We start from the raw sequence: 15,088 nt of genomic DNA on the forward strand, positions 1-15,088 counted from the left end.
GATTTCAAAGAGCAATAACCTCCAAAATCAAAGACCAAAAAGCTAAAAATGAAATTTGAATCCATACAAAAGTAGAGATCATGGCTCTTATGGGGAGGATGGCAAAATTCAACCACAATTTTTGCAGCAATCAACATTTGAGTGCTTTGAATTCAAGGTCAAGTCATCACAATGCAAACATCGAACCTTTCTCGATTCCACATATTGGAAACCATCTTCTAGTCCAACTCATACCTCTCTATAGTCTTGAGTCCTGTTACTCTCTCTGAGTCATGCTACACCATTGACTTAGTATGGGTCGAGAGATTGCTTTGAGTCAAGCTAATGCAACGAGAGAGTCATGGTAAAAAAATTAGGTGGGCGATTACAGAGAATAACGTTGGGCTATTGTGATTTGAATGGTCGGGCTACTCAAGCTACTAGAAAGAAGATTTTATTATTGGCACCTCCCCAAACAATACCAAATTACACGCCGAAATACTATTGAGAGGTGTGGGTGGGGTTAGGAGGTGGTTGTCAATATGTGCGACTAAGAAAGGTTCAATGTTTACATTGTGATTGCTTGACCTTGGCTTCAAGGGATTCCAATGTTGATTGCTGCAAAAAAATTTGTATTTTGTCATCATCCCCACAAGAGCCATGATCTTTACTTCTATATGGTTTCTATTTTCATTTTTAGGTTTTTGGTCTTTGATTTTGGAGGTTATTAGTCTCTAAAATCAACATTGGATAGCTTGCAACATTTGAAACTTTTCATGTCTTAAAATTTGCATAATTTGAAGTTTCTAGTATGTTCAAAATACATTTTGAAATTTTTAGTCAATGAAAGTTTCATGGTGGCCCAAATTTGAGATGGAACAATGTTCGGAATATCTCTAATTTTTTGTTTTGGAAAGACAATTTGTCCATGTTTTTAATTTTAATGGTGGAAATTCTATATAAAACTCAAATATTTTGATGTCAGTTTTTTTTGGAAGTAGCACAAATTTTAGACAGTTTGAGTCAAGCTACATATTCGAGTCGGGTTATTGCCTTGAGTTGTCGGGCTATTGTAGTGAGAAAGTCAAGCTACGTAAATAAGTCGAGCTATCAAATGTGTATTTATAATGTCACGCTTTTGTAGATAAATATTTGATGGCATAATCGCACACGCACTTGGAAATGCGACATGCATCATCCGTGATCGTGATTCCCTCACTGTGCCCCATTATGATTTGGTGGCAAATAGACACAAGCATGATATATGTATGTGTACGTGTATGTTTGTAAGTTTGTATGTAATGTAATGTATGTTTGCTTTGACATAGACACCAATGACATTATTCATAAATTATTCACTCAAAATTGAATCGAGGCTCTTGATCGTTGGCCCCTTTGTTTGATTGCACATATACATCTTAGAACATGTTTCCTCTAAAGTGGTGCAATTGAAAACACAACTTCGCCAACACATAATGTAGATGGCTAAACAAATGTTTCTTAATTTAATCAAAAGCAAGCTCTAGACAAATTAGTTGCACAACGATGAAACAAGAGTTTGATTGCCATATATATTATTGTTTGTTCTCTTTGGTAAAAGGAAAAACACTTGCAAAATAAAACCAATGGCAATTTGAGAGAAACATATGTTATTAAATTTGCCAATGTGAAAATACCAAAACCTACAAGCATGAAAAAACAAAATGTTGGGGGTTTTAGTGAGTGTTTTCTCGTTATCAATTTCCTTTTTTTTCAAACAAAATACAACAAATATGGTGGTGATTTACTCTCCTCATATTGTTGGTTATGTTTCCATTATTTAAATGCATAAAGTATCTCTCTCTCTCTCTCTCTCTCTCTCTCTCTCTCTCTCTCTCTATTGTGGAGCAAAATATTGCTATAAGGGCTCCCATTTTTTAACCACTTTCACTCATCATTCGTGCATGCATAAAAGCAAAGTTCCACACATCCTATATGTCATTGATGTTGTAACTTGAACATGATACTTCTTCTACTCTTGATATGGCATTGATGTTGTAGGTCAATACTTCTTAAACTAGTGTTGTCATCGTACCCACTTTGAACAATATTCACACTTCCATCAATATGACTATCCAATTTAGGGCCTAACTGTTGCCATTTTGGAACACGATCCGCAGTCAGTCCTTCAACCTAGACCTCAAAGTGGGTGTGGAACAACGAACAGGGGTTTAAGCGTAATGCGTAAGGGAAGAACCCCTGTACCCTATCAACGTATAAGGGAAGACGGCTACAACCGAATCCCTATCAAGGGTTACACTTACGTACTTCAACGCTTAAGTATTCAAGACACCCACACTGAATTAGTCGTAGCTATACATAGAAAATAAGAGAAGATAGAATTCTATTATCATGCGTTTCCTTACATTCCCAGACTTACATGCACCTCCATCAGAGGTTTTCTGCCCTTTATATATGCAGGGTCTAATTAACCGTTCACGCTCCCTTCGTGAACCGTTACATGCGTTATGCTCTTATATAATTTCTTATTCCTACGCTTTTGTCCGTCGGTTACTATTCCGGCGGACAACACTTGGCACGCATGTGGGACACTGCCTTTGCACGTCAAACCCATCCCGTTAATCTTCTTCCAAGATGGCCTGGATGTTCGGCTCTGTTGTGGTGACCTCGTTCGGAGGTGATGTAGGGCCCGTAGGTGCATCGTGGTGTGGCTCCTTTGTTTGGTCGGGCTGGTTTCTCTCGGCGTCGCTGTAGCCGTGTGTGGGTGGTCCGGGTACGGTGGGCTCTTCTTGAGTTAGTGGGTTGGGCTCCGCCGTTGTCGTGCTTGCATTCGGCTGCGGCTCTGCCTCCATTGTTACGTCCTCCGTGGTGTTGGCCGTTTTTGTATGTTCCTGGGAGTGGGGCGGAGATTCCACCTAGTCCGCACCTTTCTCCACGTGGTCTGATGATAGTGTGGGCTCGTGCGGTTGGACCTCTTGTTGGGTAGTGGTTTCGCTGTCTGATCTCGTGGGGAACTCCGCTCGTCGGTCCCCGCTATTCTCCATCGTTGTCATCTCTGGTGATCGGGCCTGAGGTTCTTCTTCTTCGGTTGTGGCCGGAATTGGCGTCGCGCTGGATTCCTCGTTTGTGAGCGTGTTGCCGGCTTGTGTGATCTGGTGAAATAGCTCCTCCTGACTTTCACCATAATCATCTAAGAGCTGTGCGAGTTCTTCGGAGTGTTGGTCTGCTAGCGCACGATAGTCTTGCGCTAGGTCCTCCTGTACGGTCGCAATGCTCTCCTCATTTAGTTTATAGAAACCTTGACCGTCTTTTCGCCGGTTCTCCCAGTCCGCACAATACGCGTGCAATTCCGTTGCTTGGGTTGCCCACGCCATCCATCCTTTGTCCAACGCCGTTTTCAATTGCGCTGTGAACCTCTCCCGATTTGTTTGGAGAAGGATCCACACGTTATCTGTGATGGCCTGGCAACGGTTGCGTGCGTCTTCCATCGACTTCTGGAGATTTGCGATTTCCTGCTATTTAACGGTTGCCGCTTCCTCATACGTGGTCTTCAGGCCCGCCCACAGTTGGGATTCCTTTGCATGCTGTACTTCTAATTTCCCCATCTCATTGTTTAGGTGGATTTCGAGTTGATGCCTTCTGTCTTGTTCGACCACCAACTGCTCATCGAACCATACCTTCTTTTTTTCTAATAAGGCCCGAAGTCCTGCTATTGCCGCCTCCGATTTCTTTGCGTCCTCTCGTAATTGTGCGCTATCGTCCTTTGTTCGGATGTGCCGAGCTACCTCCGTAGCTAGTTTCTCTTCAAGAGTTTTTACTACCTTCCGTCCGTTAGCCCGTATCTCCTTTTCTCTGTCTCAGGATTGGCATAGTTTTGCTCGAAGACGGTCAATTTCGGATTCCGCTAGTTGCACGGCCCTTTTTGCTTTTGAGGCGATGGCAGTCTGAGCCTCGATTTCTTCTTTTAGAGCGTCGATTACGTGGTTCGGTGGCGGGGTTGCATGTTGTGCCGTAATCGCGTGAGCTTCCAACTCCGCGATGCGTGCGTTGGCTTTTTGCAGTTCGGCTTCGGTCAGTTTAACCTTCTTCCAGACATTCTTATTTTTTATGGCCATCTCCTTGGCGCCCGTGCTGACCTTTGCCAGTTCCCGATGGACTTCGACTAGGGCCGTGTTTAAGGGCGATATCTCCATCCCCACTCGCCGTACCTCGGCGTTCCTCTATCTGCCGACCCTGGCTAGCCGGTCCTCATCGTCGCTCTCTGTTGTTTGTGTTAGGGTGCGCTCGATCATCTGGCGTTCTGCATGCTCCTCGGCCATTCGTTGGGCGGCTTTGACCTTATGTGTTGCTAGGAACTCCATGAGCTCAAAAGAAGTACCGAACTGCAAGAGGGCGCTGAACTCGTGGGCCGTATCCGGGATATCCGGATATGCCAAAACCTCGCTTTCCGCTGTCAATACGGCTTTCCCTCGTTGGGACTGAGTCGTAATAATCGGTCGTGGCTCCCGGATGATTTCGAAGGTGGTATTCGGTTCCGCTGTTGCGGAGCCTTCGCCTTCGGTCGGTGTCTCCGTTGCCGTGGGGGCATTTTTTTACCAACCCCCGCCCATCTTTCCTGTCCAATCTACGTTGTTTGGTCTGGGGCTTTCTTGCAGTGTTTCGGTCTCTAGTTCTGGGGCTGCTTCCATGGAGCGTCTCGACTGTTCCTCCTGCGTTGTCCGTGTGTCCGGCTGGTCGGTAGGAGGTGTTGTCCTTGGGTCTGGCTGGGCCGGTTGGTGTTCCTCTTCCCACTCTGGGGCCGATAACTCCGCTAACCTGCGTTTCGCGGATCGGGGCGGGGTCGTGGGTTGGCTGGGCTGCGGTGTTGGTGTCAAGAACTACACGCTCCCTATGCGCAACGCTCGGCCACAACCGAGCTTAGAATCATACACAGAAAATGGGAAGCGAAAGACACGACACAAAGGAGAGAAAGAGTACATAGGATGTTTAACGTGGAAAACCCTTAAAGGGAAAATCCACGGGAGTCCACAGACTCCAAACTATCACTATATATGAATGTACAATGGTGGAGCATCGAGGCAACAACCTCGAGCTTGCTATCTTCGCCACAGTCGGTGGTTACAACAGAGATGCAAACTCTTCGTCTCTTTCTCTCTTTCTCTCTCTCTGTACAATGTTACGCGCTCTCTCTTCTTGCACCAACAAGAATGACAACAACACTATCAAAAGTTTGCCCTAAGTCATATTTATACTAATATGACTTTTCGGCTATTTACAAATATAGCCATGATGGACTCTCAGAAACATATTTACGAATATGTCTCTTCATCCAGAGAGCGCTCCTCACCGGGCCTACATCATCCGGATCTTGCCATGCACTCGTCATCCGGTTCTGACCGGGTCTGCGCTATCCGGCTCTCCGTAGCCGGGTACTCCTCATCCGGTTCTCACCGGGTCTGCGCTATCCGGCTCTCCGTAACCGGGTACTCCTCATCCGGTTTCGGCCGAGGCCTATCGGCCTCGGCCGAGTTTGCTCATCAACATTGTTCTTCTCCCTTCCCATCCGGAGGGACTTGTTTCCTAACAAACTCCCCCTTCACTCCGGCATGGGATGTCTTACTAGTCCGACTCGCTTCCGGCATGCATCCAGCTTGTCGGGTATCAGTACTTTGGTCAGCATATCTGACCCATTCTCGGCTGTGTGGATCTTCGTCAGCGCGAACTCCTGGTCATCTACTCTTTCTCGGATCCAGTGATACCTTCGCTGAATATGCTTCGTTCGGGAATGGTAGGCCGCATTCTTAGCAAGGTGGATGGCACTTTGCCTGTCGCAATAGAGCCGATATTCATCTTGCCGGATACCGAGCTCTCCGATGAAGTCCTTCATCCATAATATTTCCTTGCCAGCTTCCACAACCGCCATGTACTCCGCCTCCGTGGTTGACAACGCAACCGTCTTCTGCAGCCTCGACTGCCACGAAACAACTCCCCCTTCATATGTCATTACATACCCGGATGTAGATCGACTGGTATCCACATCAACCGACATGTCCGAATCGGTAAAACCGTCAAGTTGAGGTTTTCCGGAGCCGAATCGGAGACACATATGCGAAGTACAGAAGGAGTATCAGGAAGTCGCCTCCTTCGAACTTCTTCACAAACACGCAGTGATCGGCCTACATCTTGTGGTACCCTTAATCGGCCATGAAGGAGTCGAACTTCCGGTACCATTGTCGGGGAGCCTGCTTCAGTCCGTACATGATCTTCCTCAACCGGCATACCAGGTGCTCCTTCCCTTTCTCCACGAATCCTTCCGGTTGTTGCATGTAGATCTCCTCTTCGAGGTCACCGTGAAGAAATGTCGTCTTCACGTGCAACTGCTCTACCTCAAGGTCCATGCTTGCCGCTATACTCAGCACCGTCCGGATGGAGGTCATCTTTACTACCGGGGCCAATATCTCGTCGAAGTCCACGCCCTTCTTTTGCTGGAACCCCTTCACCACGATCCTGGCTTTGTATCTCGGGGGGTTGCCGGCATCTCCCGGTTTCAACTTGTACACCCACTTATTTCGGAGTGCCCGCTTTCCTTTCGACAACTCCACCAATTCGTACATATGGTTCTCATGCAGGGAATCCATCTCATCCTGCATGGCACTTAACCATTTGTGGCTGTGGGTGTCATCCTTCGCTTCTTCGAAGCTTTCTGGCTCCCCCTCATCGGTTAGCAGCACATGCTCTGCATCCGGAAATCTCCGGGGGGGCCTTCTCTCTCTAAGAGGATATCTCCGTCTCTGGGCTTCGGTAACCGGCTCCTCCATTTGCTCTTCATCCGAATCCGATTCGGGGTCTTGGCCGGTTCCGGTTTCAGCTTCCTCTACTTCTTCTTCTGCCGGTTCGGTATCCTCACCGTAACCGGCTGGTTCCTCAAGTGTTAACCGGTCTCTTGCCGGTTGGGTCTGCTCATCGTAGAATCGATCCTTATCGGTCGACTCAGAGTTTATTATCTTCTTCTCCGACTCCCAGTCGGCGAGCATCTTGTCCTCCATGAAGATAATATCTCGACTCTGGAATATCTTCTTGTCGACCAGGTCCCACACTCGGTAGCCGAACTCATCGTCACCATAACTGAGGAATATGCATGGCCGGGTCTTTGGATCTAACTTTCCTCTCTGGTCCTTAGCTACATGCACATACGCGAGACACCCGAATACCTTCAGATGCCGATAGGACACTTCCTTACCAGTCCAGACTCTCTGTGGCGTGTCTCCATCAAAGGGTACTGAGGGTGAACTGTTTATCACATATGTCGTCGTCGACAGTGCCTCAGCCCAAAACTTCTTGGGTAGTTTTGCATGCGCAAGCATACTTCGGACCCTCTCCATTATGGTCCAGTTCATCCTCTCGGCCAACCCGTTTAGTTGCAGCGTCTTCGGCACGGTAAATTCGAGCCGGATTCCCTTCGAGCGACAGTACTCCTTGAACTGCCCCTGGTATTCACCTCTGTTATCTGCTCGAACCGCCTTCAGCTTCCGGCCGGTTTCTCTTTCCACTCTCGCGTGGAGCTCTTTGAAGACGGATAGCACCTGATCCTTCGTCTTCAATGGTGTGGCCCACAGCTTCCGACTGTGGTCATCTATGAACGTCACGAAGTACTGCGATCCGGCATGTGACTTCGTATCCACTTGACATACATCCGTATGCACCAACTCTAGTGGCGCAATACGTCTCATCGGTGGCCTGATCAGAAGGAGGTCCGGTTTTGTTTACCGACCAGACAATCAATGCACTTCTCCAAATGCACATTCTTCATTGGAATGAGGTTGTCGTCAGCAAGCCTCTTCATCCCCTTCTCGCTCATGTGACACAGCCTCTTGTGCCACAACTCACCGGTAGTGTCGGATGCCACGTTCACTTCCTCCGAACATAACCGAGCATTCATCAGGTACAATGTGTTTACCTTCCGGGCCTGAGCCACAATCAGGCTCCCTTTGCTGAACTTCATGACACCGTTCCAGATGCTACCCATGTAGCCTTCATCATCTAGCCGATCGGTTGATATCAGGTTCAGATGAACCTGCGGAACATGTCGGACATGCTTCAACAACATCTTGCAACCGGTTGGTGTTGTCAACCACACGTCTCCTATGCCGACAATTCGGCATGTACCTTCATTCCCCATCCGGACACAACCGTGATCACCGGCTGTGTAGGATGAGAAGCATTTACGGTCCGGGGTACGGTGGAATGACGCTCCGGAGTCGACCACCCAGGTCATCTCGTCGCCGGCAAGGTTTATCTCACACTCCTCGGTGATGAGCATCAACTCTTCTTCACTCGTCGCGATTGCAGTCATTCCCTTCCGGTCCGTTCCCCTCCGGTCTTTACCGTTCCGGTCCGGTGTCCGCTTCGAATCGGTACCGTCGGTTTCCTTGTCTTTCCGGAAATGCCGACAGTTCTTCTGGAAGTGTCCCGGCTTGCCGCAATAAAAGCAAGCCGGTCTCCCCTTTGACTTTGACCGTGTCCCCGACTTTTCCCGGTTCTGGGGATTATGGTTTCTTTGTCTTCCGCGTTCCGATTTGGTAAGGAGCGCTTTGGAGTCGGAGCTCGTATCTCTATCTTTCCTACGCGCCTCCTCATATAGCAAGCTCGACTTTACTCTTGCTAGGGATAACCGTTTCCCTTCCGGCCCGGCGTTGCCCAAAGTGACAACCAACGTCTCCCAGCTATCCGAGAGGGAACCGAGCAGGAGTAGCGCTAGTACCTCGTCGGCGAGAGGTACTTCCAATGATGTAGCCTGGTGTATCAGCCCCTGGAAGGCATTCATGTGTTCCGCCATGCTGGAGCCATCTTGGTACCGGAGTCTTACTAGCTTCCGGAATACCGAAACCTGGTTAACAACATGTTTGTTCTGAAACAGAATGCCGATCTTCTCCCAGAGCTCATGAGCCTTGCTCTCTTCATTGAAGTTGTTGTATAGGCTCATGTCGATGAAGCACCGTATGTACGTCGTTGTCTTCATGTGCATCACCTCCCATATCGTGGCGTCGATTTTGTCCGGTCTCTTGTCCCTGAACTGAACCGGCAACCAAAGATCTTTAACCACGAACATGTCCCTCATCTTCGACTTCCACACCGAATAGTTGGAGCCGGTGATCTTGAACATACCTCCCAACGAATCGTCCATTTTCTGTGTCGTTTTGCTCTGATACCAATTTGTCAAGAACTGCACGCTCCCTATGTGCAACGCTCGGCCACAACCGAGCTTAGAATCATACACAGAAAATGGGAAGCGAAAGACATGACACAAAGGAGAGAAAGAGTACACAGGATGTTTAACGTGGAAAACCCTTAGAGGGAAAAACCATGGGAGTCCACAGACTCCAAACTATCACTATATATGAATGTACAATGGTGGAGCACCGAGGCAACAACCTCGAGCTTGCTATCTTCGCCACAGTCGGCGGTTACAACAGAGATGTGAACTCTTCGTCTCTTTCTCTCTCTCTCTCTCTCTCTCTCTCTCTCTCTCTGTACACTGTTACGCGCTCTCTCTTCTTGCACCAACAAGAATGACAACAACACTATCAAAAGTTTGCCCTAAGTCATATTTATACTTGTTGAGCGGCAAGCTCAACCGGAGCCGGATCGACTGAATAAGCCGGAGCCAGTAAGCGAGACGGATCGGGCGAAACGGATCGGTATGACGGTGAGCAACCGAACCGGCAAGCAGTGGAGGCCGGGTGCAATCCGTAACCGGCAGTCCAATCGGAAGCCTAGAATAGGATAGACTACTAGGTATTTATAGTCTCGTAGTAAGTGTCAGATGCTCGTGTGAGCATCGAAGTACATGGTACTTCTGTCAATCCCAAGAGGACTTGTATAAATAGTGCTACTTAGCACAGTGTGTAAACACAGAGTCTTGATATAATTTTGAAATTGTGTTCTGCTCTCTCTCTCTCTCTCTCTCTCTCTCTCTCTCTGTTGTTCTCTGTTTTACGCTTCCGCAAACACTTACGTTTACATGGTATCAGAGCGCGAGGGTTGAGAACCTCTGCTGCAGACATTTACTCTTGAGAAGAAAACCCTAATAGGTCGAAAACAGACACAGTAGAAGACATGGATAGAGGCATGGCTACGTCGCTCCCGGTAGAGAAGCTCGACAGGAGCAACTACGCATCCTGGTCTTACAAGATGCACCAGTGCCTGCTTGGACACGAGTACTGGAGTTATGTCGAAGGAGCGAATGATGCGGCGCCAGACTCGGCACACAAGGACTTCCCGGTATGGGAACAAGCGGCAAGCAGGGTGATGTACTGCTTCGCATCTAGTGTCGGCGATCAGCTGCTCAGCCACATCCGTGACGCCAAGACACCGAAGGATGCTTGGGGGAACCTGAAAAAGGTTTTCGCCACAAGCACCACTGCCCGGAAGCTGCAACTTAGACAGGAGTTGAGCAATGTTCGACAGAAGAACATGTTCGTAGCAGACTACACGGGCCGGATAAAGGAGATATGCGACTCTATCAATGTTACCGTAGAGGAAGACGAGATGGTGCAGGTATGTCTCGGAGGCCTGGCGTCCAAGTTCGGAGCGTTCCGGACTGCGGTGTGTACAAGGGAGAATACCCCCTCATTCTTCGACTTACAGTCGATGCTCCTTATAGAGGAGAACCACGCCGGTGCATCTACCAGTGCATCCCCGGACATCCAAATGTTGTACACGGGAACGGATTGGTTCCGTGGGCGTGGTGGAAGAGGTGGGTCGGCACACAATGGAGGCGGCCGGCAAGAGCAGGAACGGAGGCACTATGAGCGTGCCGACAGCAGTTCCGGGACTTCCACAAGCAGGGGGAGTCAAGGCGGTGCCGGAAGCCGACAAGACAAATCCACTACGGAATGCTGGTATTGTGGCAAAAAGGACCACTGGAAAAGCGAGTGTTGGAGAAAGCGTGCCGATTCGGACAAATCCGGATCCGGCAAGACCGGTAAGGATGGCCGGCAAAACTCGCACTACGCAAACGGATCAGAAGGATCCGGAACCGGAAAGGCCAGTAAGGGGCCAACCTTGGTGATGAATCACAAGGCAAACTCAATGAAGAAGACCACTTCCAAAACGGAGGAAGTGTGGTATGTTGATTCCGGCGTGTCGAACCACATGACGAGCCACAAAGAGTGGTTCTCCTTTCTGGAGAGACCGGATCAACTAGGAGTAGTCGAAACCGGAGAAGACACTCCACACCCAATCGTGCACGTCGGAGAAGTCCCTCTAAGCCACGTCGGACAGAAAGGGAAGCTGATGAACATGTTACACGTTCCGACGATCACGAAGAACCTGGTGTCCGTCGGTCAAATTGTCGACCAGGGGATGCAGGTCCGGTTTACGCACCTCGGGTGCTTCATTGAGGATGAAGGCGAAGTCATTGCGCAAGGGCGCAGAGACGGGAGGATGTTTATCCTCAACACCAATGACTTTGGCACCGCTCTGTTCGCGAATCGATAGAAGGTCGAGTCGGACATCGACCTGTGGCACAAGCGGATAGGCCATGTCAACTACCGGAGGCTTCAAGATCTGCAAACGAAACAAGTTGTTTTCGGTTTGCCGAAGTTCAGCGGCCGGAGAGCCGAAATTTGTGAAGCCTGCCAACTTCGGAAGCAACATCGGCTTCCATTCCCCACCGAATGGAACCAGAGCCGTAACAAGCTCGATCTCATCCATTCGGATGTGTGGGGACCGGCACAAAGTGTAAGCCTTGGCGGGAGCTGATACTTCGTCTCCTTCATCGACGACTATACTCGGCATACTTGGATCTACCTCATTGAGCGGAAGAGCGAAGTCTTCGACTGTTTCCGGAGCCTCCAGAAGATGGTGGAACGGGAATCGGAGAGGAAGATCAAATGCCTTCGGTCGGATGGCGGAAAGGAATATTTTTCCGGCCAATTCACTAGTTATCTGCAGCAGAAGGGAATTCGGCGAGAGTTCAGCTGCAGATACACACCGGAGCAAAACGGTGTGGCCGAAAGGAAGAACAGGACACTCGTCGAAGCGGCAAGGACAATGCTGGAGGAAAAGAGCATGCCCCGGTTCTACTCGTCGAGGCGGTCCGGACGGCCGTCTACATACAAAACCGCATTGGTGACAAGGTGTCAGCTCATGAGCTGTATTTCGGGCGCAAGCCGAACTTGACACACCTTCGGATATTCGGGCAGCATAGCATATGTGCATGTGTCGGATCAGAAGCGGAGAAAGCTGGATGCAAAATCGGAAAAATGCATCCTAGTCGGCTATGCTCAAGAGCAAAAGGGGTATAAGTGCTATAACCCCCGGACGAAGGAAGTTCGAGTTAGCCGGGATGTCGAGTTCGATGAATCGACATCCTGGTATTCCGTACCCACTCCAACTTCTGATCCCGACCCAATGTCGGAAGATCAGGCCAGTGAGCATGAATCAGCCCTGGCAGATGATGATGATGCAGGGACTCAAGATGAGAGTCCAGAATCGTTACGGTTGAGTGGACCGAACGAGCGACTGAGTCGGTTGGACCAGTCGGATGAAGAGACGACAAGTGGTGGAGACTCTGCCGTGCTCTCCCCGCGCAAGGAACCGAGGAAACGGTTCACGCGCAAAGAGAAAGGGAAAAGGAAGATGCCGGAATTCGAAACCGGCAACGATGAGTCGGATCGGTGCGTATCCGACTCCGGAAAGGAGAAAGGCAGATCTTCGGCAACGAAGACCGAACTGGCCAAGAAGGGCCTCAAATCAGGTGACGGTGCGTTGCGCCGATCAACCCGTCAGAAGGATCCCGTCGTGCGGTAGGGGTACAATGAATACATGGCGCATCATTATGCGTACATGACTAAGGTGACAAAAGTGTGCGAGCCGGAGAGCTACGCAGAAGCGGCAAAGGACGCAAATTGGCGTGCCGCTATGGACGAAGAAATGCGGGCACTCAATGCCAACGAAACTTGGGACCTAGTTGATCCTCCCCGTCATTGTAAACCTGTCGGATGCAAGTGGGTGTACAAGGTCAAGTACAACGCCGACGGTTCTGTTAACCGGTACAAAGCCCGGTTAGTGGCGAAGGGATACGCGCAGACCCACGGAATCGACTACGATGAGACCTTCGCTCCTGTGGCGAAGATGACGACGGTTCGTGTGGTATTGGCGGTTGCTGTGGCAAGGGGGTGGCATCTTCACCAGATGGATGTGAAGAATGCCTTCCTTTAAGGAGAGCTTGAAGAAGAAGTCTTTATGACTCAGCCCCCTGGATTTCACTCGGAGATGAACAAGTCGGCAGTATGCTGACTGAAGAAGTCGCTTTACGGCTTGAAGCAAGCCCCTTGAGCCTGGAACACGAAGATCACGCACCGGTTGCGTAAGCTGGGGTTTGCTGTCTCTAAGTCGGACTCTTCATTGTTCATCCGGCAAGGCTCTGACGGTCCGGTATGTATACTCTTGTATGTGGATGATTTAGTCATCACCGGAACGGGTCTTCCCGAAATCAACCACGTCAAGTCCCAGTTGTCGGATGCATTCGAAATGAAGGACCTGGGGGACCTTCATTATTTTCTTGGGATCGAAGTGATCCGGACCCCCGATGGCATATTGCTCTCACAACGACATTACGTGTTGAATATGTTGTTTAAGTTCGGCATGATGGATTGCCGACCTGTCTCCACACCCCTGGACCGGAACCAGAAGCTCCGTCCCAACTCCGGACCGGCCTGCAATGAGAAACGGTTCCGACAGGTTGTGGGAAGTCTGATCTACTTAACCATCACCCGACCCGACATCAGCTATCCGGTCGGCATGGTAAGTCAGTTCATGCAGAAGCCGACCGTGGAGCACCTTCAATGCGCGCAACGAATATTACGGTATGTCAGCGGCACTAAGGACCGGGGACTGCTATACCGGCGAGGTATACCCGAAGAGCTTGTCAGTTACACAGATGCTTACTGGGCCGACGATGCGTCTGATCGCCGCTCCACTTCCGGATACATGTTCTCCATAGGTAGCGCGGCCGTTGCGTGGAGCAGCAAGAAGCAGCCCACAATGGCTTTGTCAAGCACTGAGGCTGAGTACCGGGCCGCTACCGTTGCCACCATTCAAGCCATCTGGCTTCGGCGACTGCTGCAAGACTTGCGAATCGAGGTGCCGACCCCGATCCCGATTTACTACGATAACATGAGCAGCCTGCAGCTCGCCAGGAACCCTGTGTTCCATGCTCGCACAAAGCACATCGAGGTGCACTACCACTGCGTGCGTGAGCGGGTCCTGAGCGGTGAAGTTGACCTACGGTATGTTCATACGGATCGGCAAGTTGCCGACATCTTCACCAAGCCGCTCGGATCGGACAAATTGCAGCACTTTACCGACATGCTTGGTATTCAACATCTCGACGTGCCGCACTTGAGGGGGAGAAGCAAGGGCAAAGTCTCTACCGAAACTGGCAAAGGCAAAAAAACTATTGAATCCATCGGTAAGAGGAGAGCCGGAAGAAGAGGAGACAAGAAGACTCGGAAGTGGTCCGATGTGGTGAGAGGCCTGAAGTCGGAAGTCGAATCGGAGTGTACCGATTCGGACAAGAGCTGGAACGAGTCGGAGACAGCTGACTCGGATCAACAGATGGACCCGGATGAGTCGGATCGACTGAAGGCCAAGGGGACACGAACACAACGGAAGTCGATGCCATCGTGGGAAAACCAACGGATCGGCAAGCGCCGGAGTCACAGCAACGTGACTGCTGAGATGGGCCTATTGAGCAGACATGCCGACCGAGAGGGTCGAGGCGCGCAGAACCAAAGGGGTCGCGGCAAACGGGACCGGACCGGACGAGGAGCGCGAGCAAGGTGGAGTGACGCCAGGAGAAGTCGGTTGAAAGAACCGACTGCCACAGAGGTCGACACTACGACCCCACCTCAGGTTTAGCTTGAGGGGGAGTGTTGAGCGGCAAGCTCAACCGGAGCCGGATCGGCTGAATAAGCCGGAGCCGGTAAGCGAGACGGATCGGGCGAAACGGATCGGTATGACGGTGAGCAACCGAACCGGCAAGCAGTGGAGGCCGGGTGCAATCCGTAACCGGCAGTCCAATCGGAAGCCTAGAATAGAATAG

This window comes from Azolla caroliniana, unplaced genomic scaffold, assembly GCF_043228905.1.
Source record: "Azolla caroliniana isolate FFs.n. ecotype wild unplaced genomic scaffold, voAzoCaro1.0.p SCAF_1, whole genome shotgun sequence".
Classification (NCBI taxonomy): domain Eukaryota; kingdom Viridiplantae; phylum Streptophyta; class Polypodiopsida; order Salviniales; family Salviniaceae; genus Azolla; species Azolla caroliniana.